Source organism: Dreissena polymorpha, chromosome 14 (assembly GCF_020536995.1).
Source record: "Dreissena polymorpha isolate Duluth1 chromosome 14, UMN_Dpol_1.0, whole genome shotgun sequence".
Classification (NCBI taxonomy): domain Eukaryota; kingdom Metazoa; phylum Mollusca; class Bivalvia; order Myida; family Dreissenidae; genus Dreissena; species Dreissena polymorpha.
Window position 1 is genome coordinate 47,060,961 of NC_068368.1, and position 13,707 is coordinate 47,074,667.

Genomic DNA, 13,707 nt, shown 5'->3' on the forward strand with positions numbered 1-13,707 from the left:
AATCATTTATTGTATGAATTAGATTTTTCTGCCAGACACATATGAAATATTAATATTTTAAAATCAGATTCTTTCATACATGAATACTGTACAACCATTAAATTTCATGTGGTACGAATTTTTGTGGATTTCTTTGGTCCGCTGAACCACGAATTCAAATAGGTACCAACGATTATTTATACATTTTTAATCCGAAATCGGTAATTTCCGAATGTCATTTCCAACATTGTCTTTTGTTGTTGGTAATCCGAGATATTTATTTAACTTTTTTCGAATTGAAAATGGTGTTGTTATTTTCCACCCATTTGACGTAAATTATATATGTTTGAACTAAGATGTTTATGATTACTTAGTATGATAAGAACTACGATATTAATGATCACTTAGTATGAATAACAAGAAGTGTGTTTATATAAAATATCAATTTGTACGCAGTTTGCAGATTTATCACATATGTCAATTAGTGCCAATTCAAGTTAAAAGAGACGAGAGAGATAACGGTTTTCACACGTGTATTTTGGGGACCTTATTACTCAATTGTTACTACAAGTGCGCCTATTTATCGCTCTTATCGGCAACACTATCATGCATCAGTGCACATTAACCTCAGTCTTGCTGTCAACACAGATAAGCAGATTACGCTTCGTTATTTCTCTGGGTTTTTAATAAAAGTTTAATTATTATGACGGTCAATCTTCCCCAATTTGAAATCCACGAAATTACATATCAACGAATTAGTTGTTTTTATTTGAAATCCACGAAATTACGTGTCAACGAATTAGTTGTTTTTATAAAATCACGAAATTTCATACTGACGTTTACAGTAAACATGAATGCTCTAGAAGGTAATTTCGATAACATTCTTTAAAATTGTTCAATAGAAGGATGTCCATGCTGAACATTTTACATATCTATATAATCCCTATTTATATTCACATACCAAAAAAATAAAAAATATATTTCTGTTTGAAGGTTTTCATTTCCATTTCTTTCCACCATTTTTAAGTTTACATTTTGAAGTTTTTGTAAATAATAAGATTTTTTCCATGTTTTCTGTACAGCATTTTTTATGCAATTTACAAATACTGAATGGTCTAACACACACATCACTAAACTAGTAAGCAACAGACCGTCTGTAATATAAAATTGACTGATAAACTTTACAACTATTAAAACTACATGTTCACAGATAAAAAGAAGGTAAATGATCAAAATGCAACAAAATGAGACATTAAAACAGAATGCTTTCAGTGTTTAAAAAGTTTTAAATAGGCTGTAAAAACTGATCAACAATTTTTAACAAGAGAACATAATAAATGTCAAAACTGGATAAATAAATAAAAAATATTCACGTTTATTTCTATACTTACCATCTCATAAAACCACAAATCATAAAATCCTTGCAGATTGATATAAATAAATCCAGGATCAATTTCTAGATTCACACTGGTAATACTTAAAATATATAATTTCGCAAGTATTGTCAAAGGAATAAAACTAATAGCATAATTGTTCCTTGCACAGCAACTGAATAAATTATGTTAAATGCACACACTTGAAAGTCGTGTTCAAAGTGTTAATTGCCAGATGAACATTTATTTTACTTCTGACAGAAGAAGAGAAACAAGCACACCCTGATAATTGGTTAGCAGTAACTATCCTGGACAATCCGATGAAGCACAGGAGTTAATATGGCAGACACTGATAGCCAGATTCTGTGAGTTTGTTTTCCAGTGATAGCAGGAAGCCTGCTCAGGAAAGCAGACAGCCCGCTCAGAATTGACTGGGTATTCTTGTTAGGGAGCTTTAAAAGCAACAATGGTTTATACCCTGAGGGGATAATAAGGATTTAAATACTAGTAAAACATCTTAGAAAAAAGAGGAAACATTTCTGTCCTTATTCTTTCCCCCAAAAGAAGCGAAGTGAAAATGGCTTATGCAACCAGGATAAAACCAGAACAACCTGGGAGTAACTTGCTGTCTGTTCAGGTTGTATGCTGTTAGCTGCTCATCAGTATCTAAAGGTTTGAAATGAAGCCTTTAAAACTTGAATTTAGTAAGAAAGGATTTTAATTAAATTTAACTTGTTAGGGATCACAAATGCGTCAAAATATGTACCCGTATCTAAGTGGTAAAGAGTTAAACTTTTCATCAATGCTGTAAGCATCATTGAGTGGGAGAGTTCACTGGTTACCACCTCACCCAGGGTGGTTAATGTCAGAGGTTTGGTTACAAATGCTGTCCAACAATTTCAGAATGTCTTTCTATTTTGACTTAAGTTGGGGTATACAATGCAAATACACAGGATTATTGTAAGTATTATTGACCAGAAAAGCTAGAAAGAGTACTGTATTCATGTAACACTTAAAGTTTTGAACTAAAGTAACATTATTAATTATGATTGTGAAGTCTACTTATCAAAGGGATATTGAAACTTTTAAGCACTAATAAATAATTTTTGCCAAACACACATTATTGCAAATAGAAATCATTATAACACTTCATTGTTTGTAACACTTCAACATGGATAATATCATATGCAGTGAATTCTGAATTATGGGAACTTCATGAGATGCTGAAGAAGATGAATTAAGCCATATTCTGGGAATACTGGGCTTAATGCTTGTGAATAAAGAGTTTACCCTGATTAGCCTGTGCATTCTGCACAGACATATCAGGGACAACACCACTTGCCTAAATGCATTCTGCACAGACATATCAGGGACAACACCACTTGCCTAAACGTATTCTGCACAGACATATCAGGGACAACACCACTTGCCTAAATGCATTCTGCACAGACATATCAGGGACAACACCACTTGCCTAAACGTATTCTGCACAGACATATCAGGGACAACACCACTTGCCTAAACGTATTCTGCACAGACATATCAGGGACAACACCACTTGCCTAAACGCATTCTGCACAGACATATCAGGGACAACACCACTTGCCTAAATGCATTCTGCACAGACATATCAGGGACAACACCACTTGCCTAAACGTATTCTGCACAGACATATCAGGGACAACACCACTTGCCTAAATGCATTCTGCACAGACATATCAGGGACAACACCACTTGCCTAAACGTATTCTGCACAGACATATCAGGGACAACACCACTTGCCTAAACGTATTCTGCACAGACATATCAGGGACAACACCACTTGCCTAAACGCATTCTGCACAGACATATCAGGGACAACACCACTTGCCTAAACGCATTCTGCACAGACATATCAGGGACAACACCACTTGCCTAAACGCATTCTGCACAGACATATCAGGGACAACACCACTTGCCTAAACGTATTCTGCACAGACATATCAGGGACAACACCACTTGCCTAAATGCATTCTGCACAGACATATCAGGGACAACACCACTTGCCTAAACGTATTCTGCACAGACATATCAGGGACAACACCACTTGCCTAAACGTATTCTGCACAGACATATCAGGGACAACACCACTTGCCTAAACGCATTCTGCACAGACATATCAGGGACAACACCACTTGCCTAAACGCATTCTGCACAGACATATCAGGGACAACACCACTTGCCTAAACCCATTTTGCACAGACATATCAGGGACAACACCACTTGCCTAAACGCATTCTGCACAGACATATCAGGGACAACACCACTTGCCTAAACGCATTCTGCACAGACATATCAGGGACAACACCAATTGCCTAAACGCATTCTGCGCAGACATATCAGGGACAACACCACTTGCCTAAACGCATTCTGCACAGACATATCAGGGACAACATCACTTGCCTAAACGCATTCTGCACAGACATATCAGGGACAACACCACTTGTCTAAACGCATTCTGCACAGACATATCAGGGACAACACCACTTGCCTAAATGCATTCTGCACAGACATATCAGGGACAACACCACTTGCCTAAACGCATTCTGCACAGACATATCAGGGACAACACCACTTGCCTAAACGCATTCTGCACAGACATTTTCAGGGACAACACCACTTGCCTAAACGCATTCTGCACAGACATATCAGGGACAACACCACTTGCCTAAACGCATTCTGCACAGACATATCAGGGACAACAACACCTGCCTAAAAGCATTCTGCACAGACATATCAGGGACAACACCACTTGCCTAAATGCATTCTGCACAGACATATCAGGGACAACACCACTTGCCTAAACGCATTCTGCACAGACATATCAGGGACAACACCACTTGCCTAAACGCATTCTGCACAGACATATCAGGGACAACACCACTTGCCTAAACGCATTCTGCACAGACATATCAGGGACAACACCACTTGCCTAAACGCATTCTGCACAGACATATCAGGGACAACACCACCTGCCTAAAAGCATTCTGCACAGACATATCAGGGACAACACCACTTGCCTAAATGCATTCTGCACAGACATATCAGGGACAACACCACTTGCCTAAACGCATTCTGCACAGACATATCAGGGACAACACCACTTGCCTAAACGCATTCTGCACAGACATATCAGGGACAACACCACTTGCCTAAACGCATTCTGCACAGACATATCAGGGACAACACCACTTGTCTAAACGCATTCTGCACAGACATATCAGGGACAACACCACTTGCCTAAATGCATTCTGCACAGACATATCAGGGACAACACCACTTGCCTAAACGCATTCTGCACAGACATATCAGGGACAACACCACTTGCCTAAACGCATTCTGCACAGACATATCAGGGACAACACCACTTGCCTAAACGCATTCTGCACAGACATTTTAGGGACAACACCACCTGCCTAAAAGCATTCTGCACAGACATATCAGGGACAACACCACCTGCCTAAACGCATTCTGCACAGACATATCAGGGACAACACCACTTGCCTAAACGCATTCTGCACAGACATATCAGGGACAACACCACTTGCCTAAACGCATTCTGCACAGACATATCAGGGACAACACCACTTGCCTAAACGCATTCTGCACAGACATATCAGGGACAACACCACTTGCCTAAACGCATTCTGCACAGACATATCAGGGACAACACCACTTGTCTAAACGCATTCTGCACAGACATATCAGGGACAACACCACTTGCCTAAATGCATTCTGCACAGACATATCAGGGACAACACCACTTGCCTAAACGCATTCTGCACAGACATATCAGGGACAACACCACTTGCCTAAACACATTCTGCACAGACATATCAGGGACAACACCACTTGCCTAAACGCATTCTGCACAGACATTTTAGGGACAACACCACCTGCCTAAAAGCATTCTGCACAGACATATCAGGGACAACACCACCTGCCTAAACGCATTCTGCACAGACATATCAGGGACAACACCACTTGCCTAAACGCATTCTGCACAGACATATCAGGGACAACACCACTTGCCTAAACGCATTCTGCACAGACATATCAGGGACAACACCACTTGCCTAAACGCATTCTGCACAGACATATCAGGGACAACACCACTTGCCTAAACGCATTCTGCACAGACATATCAGGGACAACACCACCTGCCTAAAAGCATTCTGCACAGACATATCAGGGACAACACCACTTGCCTAAATGCATTCTGCACAGACATATCAGGGACAACACCACTTACCTAAACGCATTCTGCACAGACATATCAGGGACAACACCACTTGCCTAAACGCATTCTGCACAGACATATCAGGGACAACACCACCTGCCTAAAAGCATTCTGCACAGACATATCAGGGACAACACCACTTGCCTAAACGCATTCTGCACAGACATATCAGGGACAACACCACCTGCCTAAACGCATTCTGCACAGACATATCAGGGACAACACCACTTGCCTAAACGCATTCTGCACAGACATATCAGGGACAACACCACTTGCCTAAACGCATTCTGCACAGACATATCAGGGACAACACCACTTGCCTAAATGCATTCTGCACAGACATATCAGGGACAACACCACCTGCCTAAACGCATTCTGCACAGACATATCAGGGACAACACCACTTGCCTAAACGCATTCTGCACAGACATATCAGGGACAACACCACTTGCCTAAACGCATTCTGCACAGACATATCAGGGACAACACCACCTGCCTAAACGCATTCTGCACAGACATATCAGGGACAACACCACTTGCCTAAATGCATTCAGCACAGACATATCAGGGACAACACCACTTGCCTAAACGCATTCTGCACAGACATATCAGGGACAACACCACTTGCCTAAACGCATTCTGCACAGACATATCAGGGACAACACCACTTGCCTAAACGCATTCTGCACAGACATATCAGGGACAACACCACTTGCCTAAACGCATTCTGCACAGACATATCAGGGACAACACCACTTGTCTAAACGCATTCTGCACAGACATATCAGGGACAACACCACTTGCCTAAACGCATTCTGCACAGACATATCAGGGACAACACCACTTGCCTAAACGCATTCTGCACAGACATATCAGGGACAACACCACTTGCCTAAATGCATTCTGCACAGACATATCAGGGACAACACCACTTGCCTAAACGCATTCTGCACAGACATATCAGGGACAACACCACTTGCCTAAACGCATTCTGCACAGACATATCAGGGACAACACCACTTGCCTAAACGCATTCTGCACAGACATATCAGGGACAACACCACTTGCCTAAATGCATTCTGCACAGACATATCAGGGACAACACCACTTGCCTAAACGCATTCTGCACAGACATATCAGGGACAACACCACTTGCCTAAATGCATTCTGCACAGACATATCAGGGACAACACCACTTGCCTAAACGCATTCTGCACAGACATATCAGGGACAACACCACTTGCCTAAACGCATTCTGCACAGACATATCAGGGACAACACCACTTGCCTAAACGCATTCTGCACAGACATATCAGGGACAACACCACTTGCCTAAACGCATTCTGCACAGACATATCAGGGACAACACCACTTGCCTAAACGCATTCTGCACAGACATATCAGGGACAACACCACTTGCCTAAACGCATTCTGCACAGACATATCAGGGACAACACCACTTGCCTAAACGCATTCTGCACAGACATATCAGGGACAACACCACTTGCCTAAACGCATTCTGCACAGACATATCAGGGACAACACCACTTGCCTAAACGCATTCTGCACAGACATATCAGGGACAACACCACTTGCCTAAACGCATTCTGCACAGACATATCAGGGACAACATCACTTGCCTAAACGCATTCTGCACAGACATATCAGGGACAACACCACTTGCCTAAACGCATTCTGCACAGACATATCAGGGACAACACCACTTGCCTAAACGCATTCTGCACAGACATATCAGGGACAACACCACTTGCCTAAACGCATTCTGCACAGACATATCAGGGACAACACCACTTGCCTAAATGCATTCTGCACAGACATATCAGGGACAACACCACTTGCCTAAACGCATTCTGCACAGACATATCAGGGACAACACCAGTTGCCTAAAAGCATTCTGCACAGACATATCAGGGACAACACCAGTTGCCTAAAAGCATTCTGCACAGACATATCAGGGACAACACCACTTGCCTAAATGCATTCAGCACAGACATATCAGGGACAACACCACTTGCCTAAATGCATTCTGCACAGACATATCAGGGACAACACCAGTTGCCTAAACGCATTCTGCACAGACATATCAGGGACAACACCACTTGCCTAAACGCATTCTGCGCAGACATATCAGGGACAACACCACTTGCCTAAACGCATTCTGCGCAGACATATCAGGGACAACACCACTTGCCTAAATGCATTCAGCACAGACATATCAGGGACAACACCACTTGCCTAAACGCATTCTGCGCAGACATATCAGGGACAACACCACTTGCCTAAACGCATTCTGCGCAGACATATCAGGGACAACACCACTTGCCTAAATGCATTCAGCACAGACATATCAGGGACAACACCACTTGCCTAAATGCATTCTGCACAGACATATCAGGGACAACACCACTTGCCTAAATGCATTCTGCACAGACATATCAGGGACAACACCACTTGCCTAAATGCATTCTGCACAGACATATCAGGGACAACACCACTTGCCTAAACGCATTCTGCACAGACATATCAGGGACAACACCAGTTGCCTAAAAGCATTCTGCACAGACATATCAGGGACAACACCAGTTGCCTAAAAGCATTCTGCACAGACATATCAGGGACAACACCACTTGCCTAAATGCATTCTGCACAGACATATCAGGGACAACACCAGTTGCCTAAACGTATTCTGCACAGACATATCAGGGACAACACCACTTGCCTAAACGCATTCTGCATAGACATATCAGGGACAACACCAGTTGCCTAAAAGCATTCTGCACAGACATATCAGGGACAACACCAGTTGCCTAAAAGCATTCTGCACAGACATATCAGGGACAACACCACTTGCCTAAATGCATTCTGCACAGACATATCAGGGACAACACCAGTTGCCTAAATGCATTCTGCACAGACATATCAGGGACAACACCACTTGCCTAAACGTATTCTGCACAGACATATCAGGGACAACACCAGTTGCCTAAACGTATTCTGCACAGACATATCAGGGACAACACCAGTTGCCTAAACGCATTCTGCACAGACATATCAGGGACAACACCACTTGCCTAAATGAATTCTGCACAGACATATCAGGGACAACACCACTTGCCTAAAAGCATTCTGCACAGACATATCAGGGACAACACCAGTTGCCTAAAAGCATTCTGCACAGACATATCAGGGACAACACCAGTTGCCTAAACGCATTCTGCACAGACATATCAGGGACAACACCACTTGCCTAAACGCATTCTGCACAGACATATCAGGGACAACACCACTTGCCTAAACGCATTCTGCACAGACATATCAGGGACAACACCACTTGCCTAAATGCATTCTGCACAGACATTATCAGGGACAACACCACTTGCCTAAACGCATTCTGCACAGACATATCAGGGACAACACCACTTGCCTAAATGCATTCTGCACAGACATTATCAGGGACAACACCACTTGCCTAAACGCATTCTGCACAGACATATCAGGGACAACACCACTTGCCTAAACGCATTCTGCACAGACATATCAGGGACAACACCACTTGCCTAAATGCATTCTGCACAGACATTATCAGGGACAACACCACTTGCCTAAATGCATTCTGCACAGACATATCAGGGACAACACCACTTGCCTAAACGCATTCTGCGCAGACATATCAGGGACAACACCACTTGCCTAAACGTATTCTGCACAGACATATCAGGGACAACACCACTTGCCTAAACGCATTCTGCACAGACATATCAGGGACAACACCACTTGCCTAAATGCATTCTGCACAGACATATCAGGGACAACACCACTTGCCTAAGTGCATTCTGCACAGACATATCAGGGACAACACCACTTGCCTAAATGCATTCTGCACAGACATATCAGGGACAACACCACTTGCCTAAACGTATTCTGCACAGACATATCAGGGACAACACCACTTGCCTAAATGCATTCTGCACAGACATATCAGGGACAACACCACTTGCCTAAATGCATTCTGCACAGACATATCAGGGACAACACCACTTGCCTAAACGCATTCTGCACAGACATATCAGGGACAACACCACTTGCCTAAATGCATTCTGCACAGACATATCAGGGACAACACCACTTGCCTAAACGCATTCTGCACAGACATATCAGGGACAACACCACTTGCCTAAACGTATTCTGCACAGACATATCAGGGACAACACCAGTTGCCTAAACGCATTCTGCACAGACATATCAGGGACAACACCACTTGCCTAAACGCATTCTGCACAGACATATCAGGGACAACACCACTTGCCTTAATGCATTCTGCACAGACATATCAGGGACAACACCACTTGCCTAAACGCATTCTGCACAGACATATCAGGGACAACACCAGTTGCCTAAACGCATTCTGCACAGACATATCAGGGACAACACCACTTGCCTAAACGCATTCTGCACAGACATATCAGGGACAACACCACTTGCCTTAATGCATTCTGCACAGACATATCAGGGACAACACCACTTGCCTAAACGCATTCTGCACAGACATATCAGGGACAACACCACTTGCCTTAATGCATTCTGCACAGACATATCAGGGACAACACCACTTGCCTAAACGCATTCTGCACAGACATATCAGGGACAACACCACTTGCCTAAACGTATTCTGCACAGACATATCAGGGACAACACCACTTGCCTAAACGTATTCTGCACAGACATATCAGGGACAACACCACTTGCCTAAACGCATTCTGCACAGACATTATCAGGGACAACACCACTTGCCTAAACGCATTCTGCACAGACATATCAGGGACAACACCACTTGCCTAAACGCATTCTGCACAGACATATCAGGGACAACACCACTTGCCTAAACGCATTCTGCACAGACATTATCAGGGACAACACCACTTGCCTAAACGCATTCTGCACAGACATTATCAGGGACAACACCACTTGCCTTAATGCATTCTGCACAGACATATCAGGGACAACACCACTTGCCTAAATGCATTCTGCACAGACATATCAGGGACAACACCACTTGCCTAAACGCATTCTGCACAGACATATCAGGGACAACACCACTTGCCTAAACGCATTCTGCACAGACATATCAGGGACAACACCACTTGCCTAAACGCATTCTGCACAGACATATCAGGGACAACACCACTTGCCTAAACGCATTCTGCACAGACATATCAGGGACAACACCACTTGCCTTAATGCATTCTGCACAGACATATCAGGGACAACACCACTTGCCTAAACGTATTCTGCACAGACATATCAGGGACAACACCACTTGCCTAAACGCATTCTGCACAGACATATCAGGGACAACACCACTTGCCTAAACGCATTCTGCACAGACATATCAGGGACAACACCAGTTGCCTAAACGCATTCTGCACAGACATATCAGGGACAACACCACTTGCCTAAACGCATTCTGCACAGACATATCAGGGACAACACCACTTGCCTAAACGTATTCTGCACAGACATATCAGGGACAACACCAGTTGCCTAAACGTATTCTGCACAGACATATCAGGGACAACACCAGTTGCCTAAACGCATTCTGCACAGACATATCAGGGACAACACCACTTGCCTAAATGAATTCTGCACAGACATATCAGGGACAACACCACTTGCCTAAAAGCATTCTGCACAGACATATCAGGGACAACACCAGTTGCCTAAAAGCATTCTGCACAGACATATCAGGGACAACACCAGTTGCCTAAACGCATTCTGCACAGACATATCAGGGACAACACCACTTGCCTAAACGCATTCTGCACAGACATATCAGGGACAACACCACTTGCCTAAACGCATTCTGCACAGACATATCAGGGACAACACCACTTGCCTAAATGCATTCTGCACAGACATTATCAGGGACAACACCACTTGCCTAAACGCATTCTGCACAGACATATCAGGGACAACACCACTTGCCTAAATGCATTCTGCACAGACATTATCAGGGACAACACCACTTGCCTAAACGCATTCTGCACAGACATATCAGGGACAACACCACTTGCCTAAACGCATTCTGCACAGACATATCAGGGACAACACCACTTGCCTAAATGCATTCTGCACAGACATTATCAGGGACAACACCACTTGCCTAAATGCATTCTGCACAGACATATCAGGGACAACACCACTTGCCTAAACGCATTCTGCGCAGACATATCAGGGACAACACCACTTGCCTAAACGTATTCTGCACAGACATATCAGGGACAACACCACTTGCCTAAACGCATTCTGCACAGACATATCAGGGACAACACCACTTGCCTAAATGCATTCTGCACAGACATATCAGGGACAACACCACTTGCCTAAGTGCATTCTGCACAGACATATCAGGGACAACACCACTTGCCTAAATGCATTCTGCACAGACATATCAGGGACAACACCACTTGCCTAAACGTATTCTGCACAGACATATCAGGGACAACACCACTTGCCTAAATGCATTCTGCACAGACATATCAGGGACAACACCACTTGCCTAAATGCATTCTGCACAGACATATCAGGGACAACACCACTTGCCTAAACGCATTCTGCACAGACATATCAGGGACAACACCACTTGCCTAAATGCATTCTGCACAGACATATCAGGGACAACACCACTTGCCTAAACGCATTCTGCACAGACATATCAGGGACAACACCACTTGCCTAAACGTATTCTGCACAGACATATCAGGGACAACACCAGTTGCCTAAACGCATTCTGCACAGACATATCAGGGACAACACCACTTGCCTAAACGCATTCTGCACAGACATATCAGGGACAACACCACTTGCCTTAATGCATTCTGCACAGACATATCAGGGACAACACCACTTGCCTAAACGCATTCTGCACAGACATATCAGGGACAACACCAGTTGCCTAAACGCATTCTGCACAGACATATCAGGGACAACACCACTTGCCTAAACGCATTCTGCACAGACATATCAGGGACAACACCACTTGCCTTAATGCATTCTGCACAGACATATCAGGGACAACACCACTTGCCTAAACGCATTCTGCACAGACATATCAGGGACAACACCACTTGCCTTAATGCATTCTGCACAGACATATCAGGGACAACACCACTTGCCTAAACGCATTCTGCACAGACATATCAGGGACAACACCACTTGCCTAAACGTATTCTGCACAGACATATCAGGGACAACACCACTTGCCTAAACGTATTCTGCACAGACATATCAGGGACAACACCACTTGCCTAAACGCATTCTGCACAGACATTATCAGGGACAACACCACTTGCCTAAACGCATTCTGCACAGACATATCAGGGACAACACCACTTGCCTAAACGCATTCTGCACAGACATATCAGGGACAACACCACTTGCCTAAACGCATTCTGCACAGACATTATCAGGGACAACACCACTTGCCTAAACGCATTCTGCACAGACATTATCAGGGACAACACCACTTGCCTTAATGCATTCTGCACAGACATATCAGGGACAACACCACTTGCCTAAATGCATTCTGCACAGACATATCAGGGACAACACCACTTGCCTAAACGCATTCTGCACAGACATATCAGGGACAACACCACTTGCCTAAACGCATTCTGCACAGACATATCAGGGACAACACCACTTGCCTAAACGCATTCTGCACAGACATATCAGGGACAACACCACTTGCCTAAACGCATTCTGCACAGACATATCAGGGACAACACCACTTGCCTAAACGCATTCTGCACAGACATATCAGGGACAACACCACTTGCCTAAACGCATTCTGCACAGACATATCAGGGACAACACCACTTGCCTAAACGTATTCTGCACAGACATATCAGGGACAACACCACTTGCCTTAATGCATTCTGCACAGACATATCAGGGACAACACCACTTGCCTAAACGCATTCTGCACAGACATATCAGGGACAACACCACTTGCCTAAATGCATTCTGCACAGACATATCAGGGACAACACCACTTGC

The 13,707-nt window shown here is 43.8% G+C and overlaps 1 protein-coding gene across 2 annotated transcripts in view; it reads right to left on the bottom strand.

The window, feature by feature from the left end:
* Positions 1–13,707, bottom strand: part of LOC127858537 (protein CBFA2T1-like) — a 50,210-nt gene that overhangs the window by 22,168 nt on the left and 14,335 nt on the right. The window contains exon 1 of one of the 2 annotated variants that reach the window (XM_052395746.1): positions 1,371–1,665. The exons of the other annotated variant lie outside the window; for it this stretch is intronic. The gene's annotated coding sequence lies outside the window, so the exon portion shown is untranslated. Of the gene's footprint in view, positions 1–1,370; positions 1,666–13,707 lie in introns of those variants that run through there. 2 annotated transcript variants of the gene reach the window in all.